This window comes from Triturus cristatus, chromosome 8 (genome assembly GCF_964204655.1).
Source record: "Triturus cristatus chromosome 8, aTriCri1.1, whole genome shotgun sequence".
Classification (NCBI taxonomy): Eukaryota; Metazoa; Chordata; class Amphibia; order Caudata; family Salamandridae; genus Triturus; species Triturus cristatus.
In genome coordinates, this window is record NC_140591.1 from 1600420397 (window position 1) to 1600433870 (window position 13474).

At 45.4% G+C, this 13474-nt stretch overlaps 1 protein-coding gene across 3 annotated transcripts in view; it reads left to right on the forward strand.

Moving 5' to 3' along the window:
* The window catches only part of LOC146806292 (zinc finger BED domain-containing protein 6-like), a 335542-nt gene that overhangs the window by 20170 nt on the left and 301898 nt on the right, over positions 1-13474 (forward strand). The window contains exon 2 of one of the 3 annotated variants that reach the window (XM_085623522.1): positions 12004-12104. The exons of the other annotated variants lie outside the window; for them this stretch is intronic. The gene's annotated coding sequence lies outside the window, so the exon portion shown is untranslated. The remainder of the gene's footprint in view (positions 1-12003; positions 12105-13474) is intronic. 3 annotated transcript variants of the gene reach the window in all.

Sequence of the window (13474 nt, forward strand, 5' to 3'; positions counted from 1 at the left end):
AATTGCATTAAGTGGGTTGTTCTTTAAATACACGCAAAATGTCTTTAGGCAACATTACACAAATATTTCTCATGCCCAACCCGGTATCCCAAACAAACAGTAAATAGACATCAAACAATAATTAGTCGTAGGATTTCGGTATTCGATCAGGTTCCCTTGACAGTTTTCCATTCTTTGCCCGATCCTCCCCATCATAAAAATCGTAACCTCCCCATTGTAAAAGCCCAGAAGGAGAGGAGCAGAGCCAGGTGCAAAGGATTGAAAAGTAGGATAAGAGGTGTTTATGGATCATAAACGGGCATGGCTACCGTCTTCGGCCTTTCAGTCAGGACAACGGACACGAGAACCAGTATAGCAGGACTGGCCTCAGGCAAGGGAGGCAGCTTGATTCTGCCTAGTCATGCAGCGTCAGCCTTTCTCGGGGCTTGAGCTTACGTGTCCTTAACAAGGTGACTCTGCCGGGGTCATCGCCCGTTCATTGACTATGTGAGGGCAAGAAACAAAATGGATGCCGTAACTAAAATGGATGCCATGACTTTACAACAGAATGCCCTATTTCTCAGTGAATTCATGATAGTTGCGTAGCGAAAACACTGTCATGCACGTAATGGATCATTTGCGGTTCACTGGTACCGAAATCGTGTCAGTACTACGATACCGAATTCACGGGTTCGGATCGCTACAGAACCTCAGACCGTCCTTTTGCCCTTACATAGGCAATAACTCACTCTATGTCAGAGTCCATTTCTATGTTCATCAGGTCACTGATATGTTGTTGAAGCATTACTCTATCTCGTGGCGTATCTCTAAAAACAGGTGGTCTTCTTACGCATGTAGAAACACAAAGGCTACATAAGGTAGGACCACACTGAACAATGAGACAGCATGAAAATAAAAATACCAACGCAACACCAGTGACTATCAGAACCTTCCATCCCCACGCAGACAACAGGCTCCAGAACCATCCCATTAATGACCAGTCACCTTCCTCTACATGAATAGAGTCAGAAATCTTATGTAACTTAGAGATGGCCTTGTATACCGTTGGCGCATTATCTGGGATAAAAACACAGCAACTCGATTGGATCATCTTACATACTCCACCTCGATCTGCAAGTAACACATCAAGAACCATACGGTTCTGTAACGTCATGAGGCGATCCGCTTGAAGCTCAGCTGTCAGGTTACTAAGGGCACCCGCAGTTTCGGTGATAGTGGATTCAACTACCCGTGTTAGTTGACGTAAGTTTCTACTGTTGGCCATAGGCCCCCAGAACGGAAGGAAACCTTTGAAGAAGTCTCCTGCTTCTTGGCCAGCAGTATCTTCTTTACTGAAAACACCTCTCACAACTCTAGTTTTGTGATAGTCCGGTGCAGCAGTGTATGTCGGAGGTAACAGTTGAGCGATATAACATGAGCCTGAGAAGTCAGCAGGCAACCATGTGTATGCTCTGTCTTGGCAAACAAAATAGGTACCCTTAGCAGCTAAGAATGCAGGGGAAGACTGTGACGGGAAAACATATGTTTCGATACAGTCACTCTTCCCTAGTCGAGCTTTCGGATTCCTCCCATTTCCTTGCAAACAGACCTGACCTTGGTGGGGTACGACCCAGATCGGAGTCGAGCTTTTACGTTTGTTCTCACCCAGAGTAATGCCATATTCCGTAACATTCCAACCCATGTATACTCGCAATTCATCCTTGGGAATGAACGGAGTATTATTGACATCTCTAACCATGTCAGTGATTCCTTTTACCAAGGCTCTATTAGCAGAGTTATACCGAGTGGAATGCGGAGGTCGTGGAGGATAGGTCTCTAGGGCATAAGCGAACATGGTCTGAAATGCCCAGAATGATCCATTATAACTAAAGGGCAGAACCAGATAAGGAATGCCCTTGTCCATGGTATGTGGTATCAAGCCACACACCCAGCAGTTTGTTGTGTTAACCACTAGTTGATGTTGGTGCAAGAGCTGAATGAAAGTGTTATTTATAAACTCAGAGCGTCGAGCTTGCTCGTGGGCAGGAAAAGGATGGAAAGAATGGAGAGAAACAACAGTCGGAGAAACAGGAACATGGGGAGATACTGTAGATGTAACAGGTGTAAAGATCAACTGAATACCAAAAATAATTCCGCCTACCAAAGTTATTAAAACAATTAGAAGTGTGCATTAGAAAACATTTACTATGTAATATGTCATATAGTTTTGTCTTGTGCACATTTATGACATTAACCCGTCGCAGTTCAGGAAGCTCCATCTTCTACAACCGTTCGCAACGGATGGTTTGTACCTGTTAAAAACTTGCCTCTGTTTACCCTGGGAGTTCCCAGGATAGACAGAAGAAACCGACCTTCTGTCTGATTCCCTGCAAATTAAAACAAGGCACACGTTACGACCCTACGGTAACCCAGATGGTAAGGTGAGAGAAACAAAAAAATAAAAAGATAAAAATTTGAGCAAACTCCCTGACTGAATGGAATGCAATAAGATCAAAACAGTTTTAAAACAGAAAAGGTAAATATGCAATGTCATTAGTTCATAACATGAGAACGTAGATTATATCTGTACTTTCCGGGTCTTGTCTGATCTTGAAATAGCTGGTCTACAGGTGCGGAAATGTTCGACTCCACAGGTGACAAATGTTCACTTAGTACAATACTCGGTCCAAGATTCAAAGGAGCGGTTCCTGCTGAGGTGTCAAAGTTCTGCGTTTCAGTTCGTGGGTGGTCCGTTATGTACTCTGCATCACTGAAAGGGATGTGCCTAGGAACAGGTTCTGTCTCGGATACACCAAATCCCTGTCTAACCCAATTGTCATAGGGGAGTGGGAGAGGGACACTCTTCGTATGGCTAGCGTGCACCCAATTTTTCCTTCCAGCTAGGCGTACAGCAGTTCTTGTTGTGAGGAGTACCTGGAACGGACCCACGAATCTTGGCTGGAGGTTCCGAGTTCGTTCGAAATTCCGAACTACAACTTGGTCGCCTGGTTTCAACGTGTGGCCTGGACTCTCTGGCAGTTTAGGCAAGGATTCGAATACCTGTTGATGAATAAGGCTTAATTTAGCAGTCAGATCATAAAGATAATCAATCAACATTGGGTATTCAATCTGTTTGAATTCCTTTGGCCTAGGGACTCCCCAAACATTAGCAGGGCGGCCGAACACAATCTCATATGGGCTAAGCCCTACTCGAGAGTGTACAGTCGCTCTGGTGGACAGTAGAGCTAAAGGCAGTGCGTCTGGCCAAGAGAGACCAGTGGAAGCTTGAAGTTTAGCAAGTTTCAGCTTCAGGGTGCCATTGTACCCTTCAACCAAACCCGCTGACTGTGGGTGATTCGCACTGTGAAATTTCTGGGTAATACCCAGACCCGCACACACACACTCTTCATAACTTTCCCTACAAACTCACTTCCATTGTCCGACCAAACAATCCGTGGCATACCATACCTGGGGAAGTATTCTTTGAGGAGGATTTTGGCAGTGGACATAGCAGTGTTATCCTTTAACGGATATGCCTCAATCCATCTTGAAAAGGCACAGACTACCACTAGGACGTATTTAAGATTGTTACACCTATCCATGTGGATAAAATCCAACTGAATCACTTCAAAGGGACAAGAAGGGGGAGCAAAATGACCAGTTGGGGTTGGGGTTCCCTTGCCAGGATTATGCATCAGGCATATCATGCAATTTTTCACCACTCTTTCCGCACACTTAGTAATTCCATCGTTCTTCCATACTGGAGCTAACATTTTACAGATCCCTTTCGAACTGATGTGCGCCGCTCCATGCGCCATCGTGACTACCGCAAGTACATACGCATCAGGTAACATCCAACGTTGCTGCTCAGACAAATCAACCCAACATCCACTTGAATCCATTTTACCCGTTTTCTCCTTCCATTCATTCTTCTCATTTTCAGTTAATTCATTCTGGATTGCCTTCACACTTTCAATCGTATTCTCACACATCCCTGATTCAGCAATCCATCTTGCAGACGTTGCAACATACATTCGGCTCGTCATGTTCTTGGCCGTCTCTTTGGCGACCTCATCAGCAAACGCATTCCCACGGCCAACATCATCCGTAATCTTCCGATGTGCACTGCACTTCACAATTGCAACTTCATTCGGTAGGGTCAGGGATTCCAATAGATCACTGACTAACTGTCCATGTTGGATCTTAGTCCCATGGGACGTGAGAAAACCTCTTTCTCTCCAGAGACGTCCAAAGCTATGTGCTACGCCGAAGGCGTATTGGCTATCAGTAAACACATTCACTCTCTTTCCCTCAGCTAAAACACACGCTCTTGTCAATGCAATTAATTCTGCAGCCTGGGCAGAATTCTGACTTACTCTTGCGGTCTCAACAATCGTACTCAAAGTCGTAACTGCATACGCGGCCGTCACATCACCATTCTGTAATTTAAAACACGACCCATCGACATATAAAGTGCCGTCTGGATCTAGTAACGGAGTATCTTTCAAATCAATCCTACCTTTTGTCTCTTCCTCAGTTCTGAAACAACGGTCATGGGGCTCTGAATCACTCGACTCCTGAGTAGTCGGCAACAGCGTTGCTGGATTCAATATGTTGCATCGCTTAATCTGAATGTGACTTGCCAAAAGCGTCAGCTCATAGCCTGATAGTCTAGCACTGGTGAGGTGCTGAGTTTTCATTCGATTCATGAGTGTATCCACAGCATGTGGAACCATGACTACTAACATATTATTCATGACTAGTCCAGCAGACTGTCGGATCGACACTGCAGCTGCTGCTGTAGCTCTCAAACAACTTGGCAATGCTCTGGCTACCGGATCTAATGTAGATGAGAAATATGCACAAGGCCGCTGTTTGTCACCAAATTCTTGCGTTAATACGCTCAACGCACATCCTTCTCTTTCATGGACATATAAAGTAAATGGCTTACTGTAGTCAGGAGTACCCAACACAGGAGCTGAACACAGCGCATCACGTAAGTCGGAGAAGCTTTGTTGGCATTCATCAGACCATGGCAAAGGGATCGGAACACCTTTTCCAGTCAGGGCTACCAATGGTTTTGCCATGAGAGAAAAATTTGGGATCCATTGCCTGCAGTATGACGTAATACCCAAGAACGCACGCACTTCTCTCTGTGTGCTTGGTACAGTCATCTGCGAAATTGCTTTGATTCTCTCTGGGGTCAACCTTCTTCCCTCCTTTGACAAAAGATGACCTAAGTAGGTCACTTCTTGGCAACAATATTGCAGTTTAGAAGGTGACACCTTGTGATGTAAGTCTGACAAATGACGTAATAAAGAAATTGTAGCTTCTTTGCAAGTTTCCTTGTCATCAGCGGCTAGTAAAAGATCGTCTACGTATTGGATCAGAGCAACACCAGGAGGAAGTACAAGAGCATCTAATTGACTCTTCGATGCTTGGCTGTAAATTGAAGGGCTCTCACAATAACCTTGTGGAGCGCGCTTGAATCTGAAACTGCGACCTCCTAAGGAGAAACCAAAAATGTCTCTACTTTCCTCGGCTATGGGAATGCTGAAAAAGGCATTTTTCAAGTCGATAACTGTAAACCATGAGGCTGAGGCAGGAATCAACGTCAATAATGCAGTGATATCTGGGACTACAGGAAACTGTGCAATCACTATTTTGTTAACCTCTCTGAGGTCAATCACAAATCTGTAGATTGGAGGCTTGGAAGGGTCAGTACGTTTCAAAATCGGCAGAACAGGACTATTGCAGACATTTCCTCTAGTTTCCTCAATCACATCTTTCTGTATTAAGTCTTTCACAATCAGCAAGAGTGCTCGTTCACCTTCATTCGAAATCCGATACTGTGGGATTCGTGGGAATTTAACATTCGCTTTCAGACTTACCACATAAGGGGGAATTTCCAAGAGGCCTACATCGTTAGGACCAGTTGCCCAAAGAGTATCAGGGAGAGAACGCAGCTCCGGTGGGAGCTTATCCATCGACATATACATTGGAGAGATGGCTCTTTTGCCTAATGTGAGCTGTACTCCCGAAGGAGAACAGTACAGTGTCGCATGCAGGCGTTTCAACAGATCTAAACCAAGTAGATTCTCATTACAACCGGTTGTTAGGATAAGGGGTGCTTCTAGCTCGCATGGCCCAACAGATATTGACAAAGGACTAGAAACAGGATTGTGAACAGGGGCGCCTGAAAAACCTACTGAAGTGTCCGTTAAGCCAGACAAAGGTGCGCCAGGGAGTTTCGCATGCATAATTGAACTTTTTGCCGCACCAGTATCCAACAGAAACGGTTCGACCACGCCTGAGGTAACTACTGCGACATAAGGTCCACTCTGATCAACTGGAACTGATACTACTCCCTCTCTTTGCCTGTGGCTGTCCTAGTGCTCGCTTCTCTGAATCTCTTCATTATGTTCATAATAGTCTCAAACATGGTACTGTGGAGATCTGCCTGGTTGCGCAGATTGTGCATTTCGCTGATCGAAATAATTCGATAGACGATCGGCCTCTGGTGTCATAGTACCACGTCCTCTACCTCTAGGAGTTTGCATAGATCCAACAGTGCCTCTCTGCGCTGGGACACCACTAGTCTGTGCGTGTAGTATTGGACACTCATTCTTATAATGACCCTCCTTTTTACAATAGGCACACTGATTCCATGCTAACTGTTGTCGAGAAAAACCATAATTAAATCTTTGGGACGTCCCGTGCTGGAATTGTGGCTGTTGCTGAAACTGGGGTCGCTGCTGTGAATCTGACTGATTCGAACGAGGCGGATACGCCTGTTGCAAAAGAACTTTAGTCTTTAAATCTTTTGTTTTCTTTTCTGACTTTTCCTTCTCTTCTTTCTCTCTATTCTCGTAATATTGAGCAGTTGCAAGTATCTGTGCTGTCGTTGACACTGCCCATGCACTTTCAGAATCCTGTAACTTGTTACTAAGCTCAGGTAGTAAATTAAACACGAACTTGTCGACAAACAATCTCTGGCCTCCCTCAGTACTCATATCTTGCCCACTGTGGTCTACGAAGGTTTCTTCAAATCTAGTGAAAAAGTCAGAGACGCTTTCGACCTTCTTTTGTTTGCATGCCGATAGTTTATCCCAATTGACTCGTAATGCTGGCATCAGCGTTTTCATCAGATTAATTATTCTGCCAGGTAAGGCAGCAATCAGAGGTTCAGGTTTAGCACCGCCAACTTGTTGCGCATCTGCTGCTACAATAGCTGGCCAATCACCTCCTAAGGCGACTGGGTGGTTCTCTTGTCGAATCTTGGCCCATATAGGCTGTGGCACTACATTACCAAATAACATTTCAATGTCTGCCAAATTCATGATGCACGCTTGAACTGTCTGCGTTAACTCTTTGTAATAACCAGCAGGATTTTTACGTGGGTCTGGTAACGCTTGTTTTATGGCTAATACTTCGGCCCGCTTCCAAGGGATGTGTATCCATACTCTCTGGAAATGTGCCGGGGCAGCTAAAATATTATTAGCCCCATCAGCTTGAACTGCATCACGCCATATCGGTGGAACTTCCCTCATCGGATATTGACCTCGTTTTTTCCTAGTAGTAATCGGTGAACCATCAGGGTCTCTTGTCGCTCGAAGAGGGGAATCATCCCTATAAGCTAAAATCAGTTCTATCGCTCCTCTTACTTCTGAACCTATCACCATTCCGGTGACGAATTTCTGTTGAATATTTATTGGATCAGAGAGGACGGAATCTAAGTCATCATCTTCCCATTCTTCACGCACAAGAGAACACATCACGTCAAAAACATAACGTTGAGTAGGTTCATTCCATTGCATAAAAGTATCTAACACTCTTCGTGCATCATACTTCCTAGCTTTCGACATCCACCTAAGAGCTGTCGAATCTAACATGTCTCGTTCCTGAGGACCAGGAAGCTGACTACGTCTCTGTATAGAGTCAGAAACGGGGGTCCCAATTAAAGACCTGTAGAGAGGAGTTAAGATATTAGTTACAGAGTCAGTTATTTTTCGACGAGCGGAAAGCGGAGTCAGAATGTTCACAGGGTTCGGGGACAGGGCAGCTGAAGCAGATGAATTAGTAAGGGTGGGAGTAGCAGGTGAAGTAGTTTGCGAAATGACAGGCAAAGGCGGAACAGGCGACCCAGGAAGAGGGGGTGCCGAAGGAACATTAACCACGGGAAGGACAGGAGCTGCAATCAAAGGAAGTGGAGCAACTATTCCAGGCTGACCAGCAGCTGTCTGTACAACAGGTAGTAACTGTGGTACTGTAATACCCTGTCCATACGGTGGAGGTGAATTCAACAGGTAAGACAACAGAGGATCCTTCTCATGATCCTTCATCGGCTTAGTAGGGCGAGATGGCAATGCAGGGTAACATCTATCAATTGCCAAATTATATTTTCTATTCGCCATCTCTATTGCTTTCTCAGTCTCGTTGACATGCAGCTGCCTAGCAGACTCCATTAAAGTCAACCCTTTCTCTTTCTGTTCTTTCTTCGTCTTCCTAATTTCTCTCTGTTTGGCTTCTTTGCGCCATACGCGAAAAGAATCAAACATTGCCGGCCGGGCTTTTCTCTTGAACAACTTCATTTCTAGATTGTCTAGTATTTCCGTTTCGAAGCTACCATGCGGTGGCCAACTAAGGACACCATCTTTTCTGGTATAACGGACCCATACTTCATTATACGTAATAGGACCCACACCATGTTTACAATAGAGCTCATATGTAGGAGTTCCAATCGGAGGAACCGAACACGAATCCTCCAACCGGGAATCCCCGTTGCAACGTAACCAGGACAAGAAACAATTACTACTAGTAGTCATGACAAACAAAGACAAATTCCAACCAAAATGCGCAGAGAACTTAGGCCTACCAAAATGAACTAATACCAAAACAAAGATTATCTAAACAAGAGCAACCAATGATAATCTACGAATTAAACCAGAGCAACAAGGAACAACCAAACTGAGCGTGACCCACTAAATACTTAACTGAAATGTGGAAGACGTCACCAAGGAGAACCCGTCTACGTCTCGCCGTACTAAGGTCTGCACCTCGGGTCCAAGACAGGGCGACAGTCAGGGCAGCGGTCCTCTGTAGCCGTCTGGGAACGGGAACCCTCGTGGAAGAGATCGTCGGGCCACTTTTACGACATGCAGGGATCGATGAAGCGGGGTACCTCCCTCCGGAATCTTCACACGAAACTTCTCGAACTTTTCAGGCTTTGGACCGGTACCGGATGACGTCGCCCCACGTTGGGCGCCAATTTGAGGTTCTGGACTTTTAAGAGTCCAGAGGTGTCAGGGAAACAACACCCGAAGACCCCTGAGTTCCTCCTGTCTCGGTGCACAAATAAACAGAGACATGGGCTTCTCGATGGCGGCGTCAAAGACCAAGGTTTATTTACTGCAGGGACACAGAAATCATAGGAACCACACACAGGCAGAATCTACGAGACTGTTCAAATTGCATTAAGTTGGTTGTTCTTTAAATACACGCAAAATGTCTTTAGGCAACATTACACGAATATTTCTCATGCCCAACCCGGTATCCCAAACAAACAGTAAATAGACATCAAACAATAATTAGTCGTAGGATTTCGGTATTCGATCAGGTTCCCTTGACAGTTTTCCATTCTTTGCCCGATCCTCCCCATCATAAAAATCGTAACCTCCCCATTGTAAAAGCCCAGAAGGAGAGGAGCAGAGCCAGGTGCAAAGGATTGAAAAGTAGGATAAGAGGTGTTTATGGATCATAAACGGGCATGGCTACCGTCTTCGGCCTTTCAGTCAGGACAACGGAAACGAGAACCAGTATAGCAGGACTGGCCTCAGGCAAGGGAGGCAGCTTGATTCTGCCTAGTCATGCAGCGTCAGCCTTTCTCGGGGCTTGAGCTTACGTGTCCTTAACAAGGTGACTCTGCCGGGGTCATCGCCCGTTCATTGACTATGTGAGGGCAAGAAACAAAATGGATGCCGTAACTAAAATGGATGCCATGACTTTACAACAGAATGCCCTATTTCTCAGTGAATTCATGATAGTTGCGTAGCGAAACACTGTCATGCATGTAATGGATCATTTGCGGTTCATTGGTACCGAAATCGTGTCAGTACTACGATACCGAATTCACGGGTTCGGATCGCTACAGAACCTCAGAAGGGAAAGTGTAAAATGTTCCCTGGACTTATATCAGGGTACCGATATGAAATATAACACCCACTCCACCTTTTACTTAACATTAATAGTACACAATTTGAGATACACATTTATAACGGTGTCAGTGCGTAAAATTAAAAAACAAGGACAAATGTTCCATGTTAAAGTTTGACTTTAGTTGTAAAGTTCCGCAAATCACAGTTCTAAATGAGTTCGATCACACAAGTTGAACTACTGCAAGCGTACTTAGAAGGCCCTGCTTTGTTATAGAAAGTGTCAATTTTAAAAAAGTCTTTTGAAATAGAAGGGGAAAGAACATTTCTGAATTTGTTCCCAGCACACGGTGAGCCAGATTTAGATTAGAGTCCTGGCTGGGAGACATAACATTATCGCTGCCTGCTACAGCAGGGGACAAACACTACATTACCTTGCATAGCACGTCAACTGTGCATAGATGAAACTCCTCTCTGCCAACAGCTGTTGTGGAGGCAGCCGGTGCTGAATTCGATACCTCAGTGCCAGTGCTGGAGCTGAAATTCAATTCAGTTGTGAAAGGCACCTGCGGTTCCTCAAGGAAGGCATGTGTCAAGATGGGAATACGCTGGGGACATAGTCGTGCATGGGACCACATGGGTTCCAGCCTGGAGGCTAAGTCCGCTGGCATCTCCGTGTCAGGTGTCAGACAGATGTCCAACTCACATTCTCCTCCGCAGAACAGGCATCGGAAGACAGGTACGATGCAGTCCTCAAAGACTGGTCTGAAGGTTAAGAACCAAGAAGCACTTAGTTCTCGAAGGTGAGGAGAACCCAGATGCTGTATCATGCGCTCACGGTAATACCTCTCCAGGAGAGCTTTTGCAATCTCGCTGGCGGATGGTCCGTCCATTGTGCAGCAGGTAGAAGATAATCAGGATTCCAGCTACAGTGAGCAGGATCAGAGGTAGACCCTCGAAAATGCTTCCGAATACGGAGTGTATAACGTTAGGAATAACTCAGAGGATTGTCTGGAAAGTGCAAAGGAGTCCTGACCCTACTGTCTGTGGTACCGTGAATTCTGAACCCGTTCAATAAAGGTTGTCGTATCATGACGATTTTGGTTTCAGCGAACCGCAAATGATGAGTGTGGTATGCATGAGTGTTTTCGTCATGTTACACCAATGGATTCATTGTGTATTTGAAGGTTTTGTTCTGAACCCTTGGGTTCCATTTTGTGCATGGCAGCCCTTTGTGTGGTTGGCCTTTACATAGGCCCTGACTGTGGCTGAACAAGTATTTAGGACACATACACCTTAGCTTGGGTTTGTGCTGACTCCTGCATGACCTGGCGAAAGCTGACTCTATTGCCTGAGGCCGACCTTGCCAAGCCAGTTCCTTCCCTTTAGCTGATCAAGATTAAGGATCAGAGCACAGGACATTGTAAATATTTATTACACACAAACATGCCTTATCCTATTCCTATCTGTTTCTGTTCCTGCTTTTATGGTCTATTTACGATGGGGAGGTGACCATTTTTATTATGGGTTGGTCCAGCTTGTCTAAAGAAGAATGTTGGTTTTGTCCGGCTTTTTACCTTTGTCAACTGTAACCTTTATGAAACCCTGTAATTATAATGTTGCCTCTCTAGCTTTTTCATTTGTTTAGGAATGTGACTGGTACAACTCGCTTGCATGCCTAGGGCATAATAAATGGTATAAAAAGTCTGAGCTAAGACCATTCGGGAGGCTGCCTCATTCAGTTGCTTTAGGTGCTCCTGGGCGACGTAGCCTCACTCATTTGAGTTTAATAAAAATGTCTTTTCATATTTCAGCTTCTTTGCCAAGTTCTTTGTTATATTACCCTGAGAAGAATAATTTTATATTACCACAGATGGAGCTGCCAACAGTGGGCCTCATCAGAAGTGGCTATCTGGAGGAGTGTCAGAGGACAGAAAACTACTGGGGAGAACAGGACAGAAATCCACTAAGCAGGTACTCTGTACACAGAGGTTCTGGGGGATTCTTTGTCTCTGCAGCCCAGTATATCTCTGATCTTTCTGACTTCGACTCTCCACATGTCACTCCTGACTGAGAACGTTTTTGGCATAAGTATAAAAAAAGACTGTTAGGTCATTTAGAACTTGGCAGTTAGAATTTGGACAACTATTTGTTTGGTATAGCTTTGATAGGTTTGTATAGGTTTGTATACGCGAATTGCAATTTGTGTAGGCAGGTAATGAAGAGACTTTTTCTCCATCTGTTTTAGTTGAAGTATAAGTGGGTCGCTCCCAGTCCTTAGTTCTTTGGTCCTTTGGTTCTTAGTTTTTGGTTCTTGGTTTTGCATTGGTTCTTAGTTTGGTTCTTTGGTCCTTAGTATTGGTTCTTAGTATTGGTCCTTAGTTTTATTTGAAGATTGCAATTTTCAAAAACCGAGGGTCTCGTTGTAACGCCCTGAACGTCTCAGGATCGTTTAACAGACACGACAATGAGGACGCAACCACTAGTGAAGGGTTAGTTGTTTTAATGAAGGCAAATATAATACAAAGAATAAACAAGTTATAGTCACTGGAATCCTCCAGGCTAAGTACGTTACCAGCCCACAGCACGGATGGTCCTAACCGTCCTCTGCATATACGCCGGTCCCGGCGTATGCCAACAGAGGGCAGAAATGAAATGGCCGACAATGCCAATCGGTAGGCTGTGAGGGGCACGAAGAGTGTTGGGGAGAATCGAGGAGTCAGGGAAACACCCAGCCGGGGTCTCTACCTGAAGGGAGCAGCCGCTCAACCTCTTCCTCAGACTGCACCGGGACGCGGAGTCACCTCCTGGTGATGCGTCACCGATACCCCAATCACAAGCAAGAAGACTGAACCGAGAGCAGCCGCTCGATCGATCCTGTGGACTTCCGAGTCTGTAACGCGGCAAACACCTCCTGGTGTGCGTTACAGCTGGCAGTCCCTGTGTCTCTGGTCGGGCTGGGAGTTACGACTCCAACCAGCAAAAGCGCCACTGCGCTTGGACTCAGCCGAGTCAAAAAGCGAAGCTCAATGGTTGACCGGTAGAGCTTCCGGGTCCTTCACAGGTGACGATGGGGCAAGACACGGCCCAGGGAGTAACGACTCGACCTACCTCCGTTCTTGCCTTACTGGAGCACCACTCCGGAACACTGCTCTTCACGAAGCAGGTACGTCGGTGTGAACACAATATCCGACAGCGTTGTACCTCCCGGTTCCTCCCTTTATAGGGCGTGTTTTCCTTGAGTTATGTAACAGCTCTCCTGTTTACATAAGGGCGTGTTTCCTTGAGTTATGTAACAGCTCTCCTGTTTACATAAGGGCGTGTTTCCCTTGAGTTATGTAACA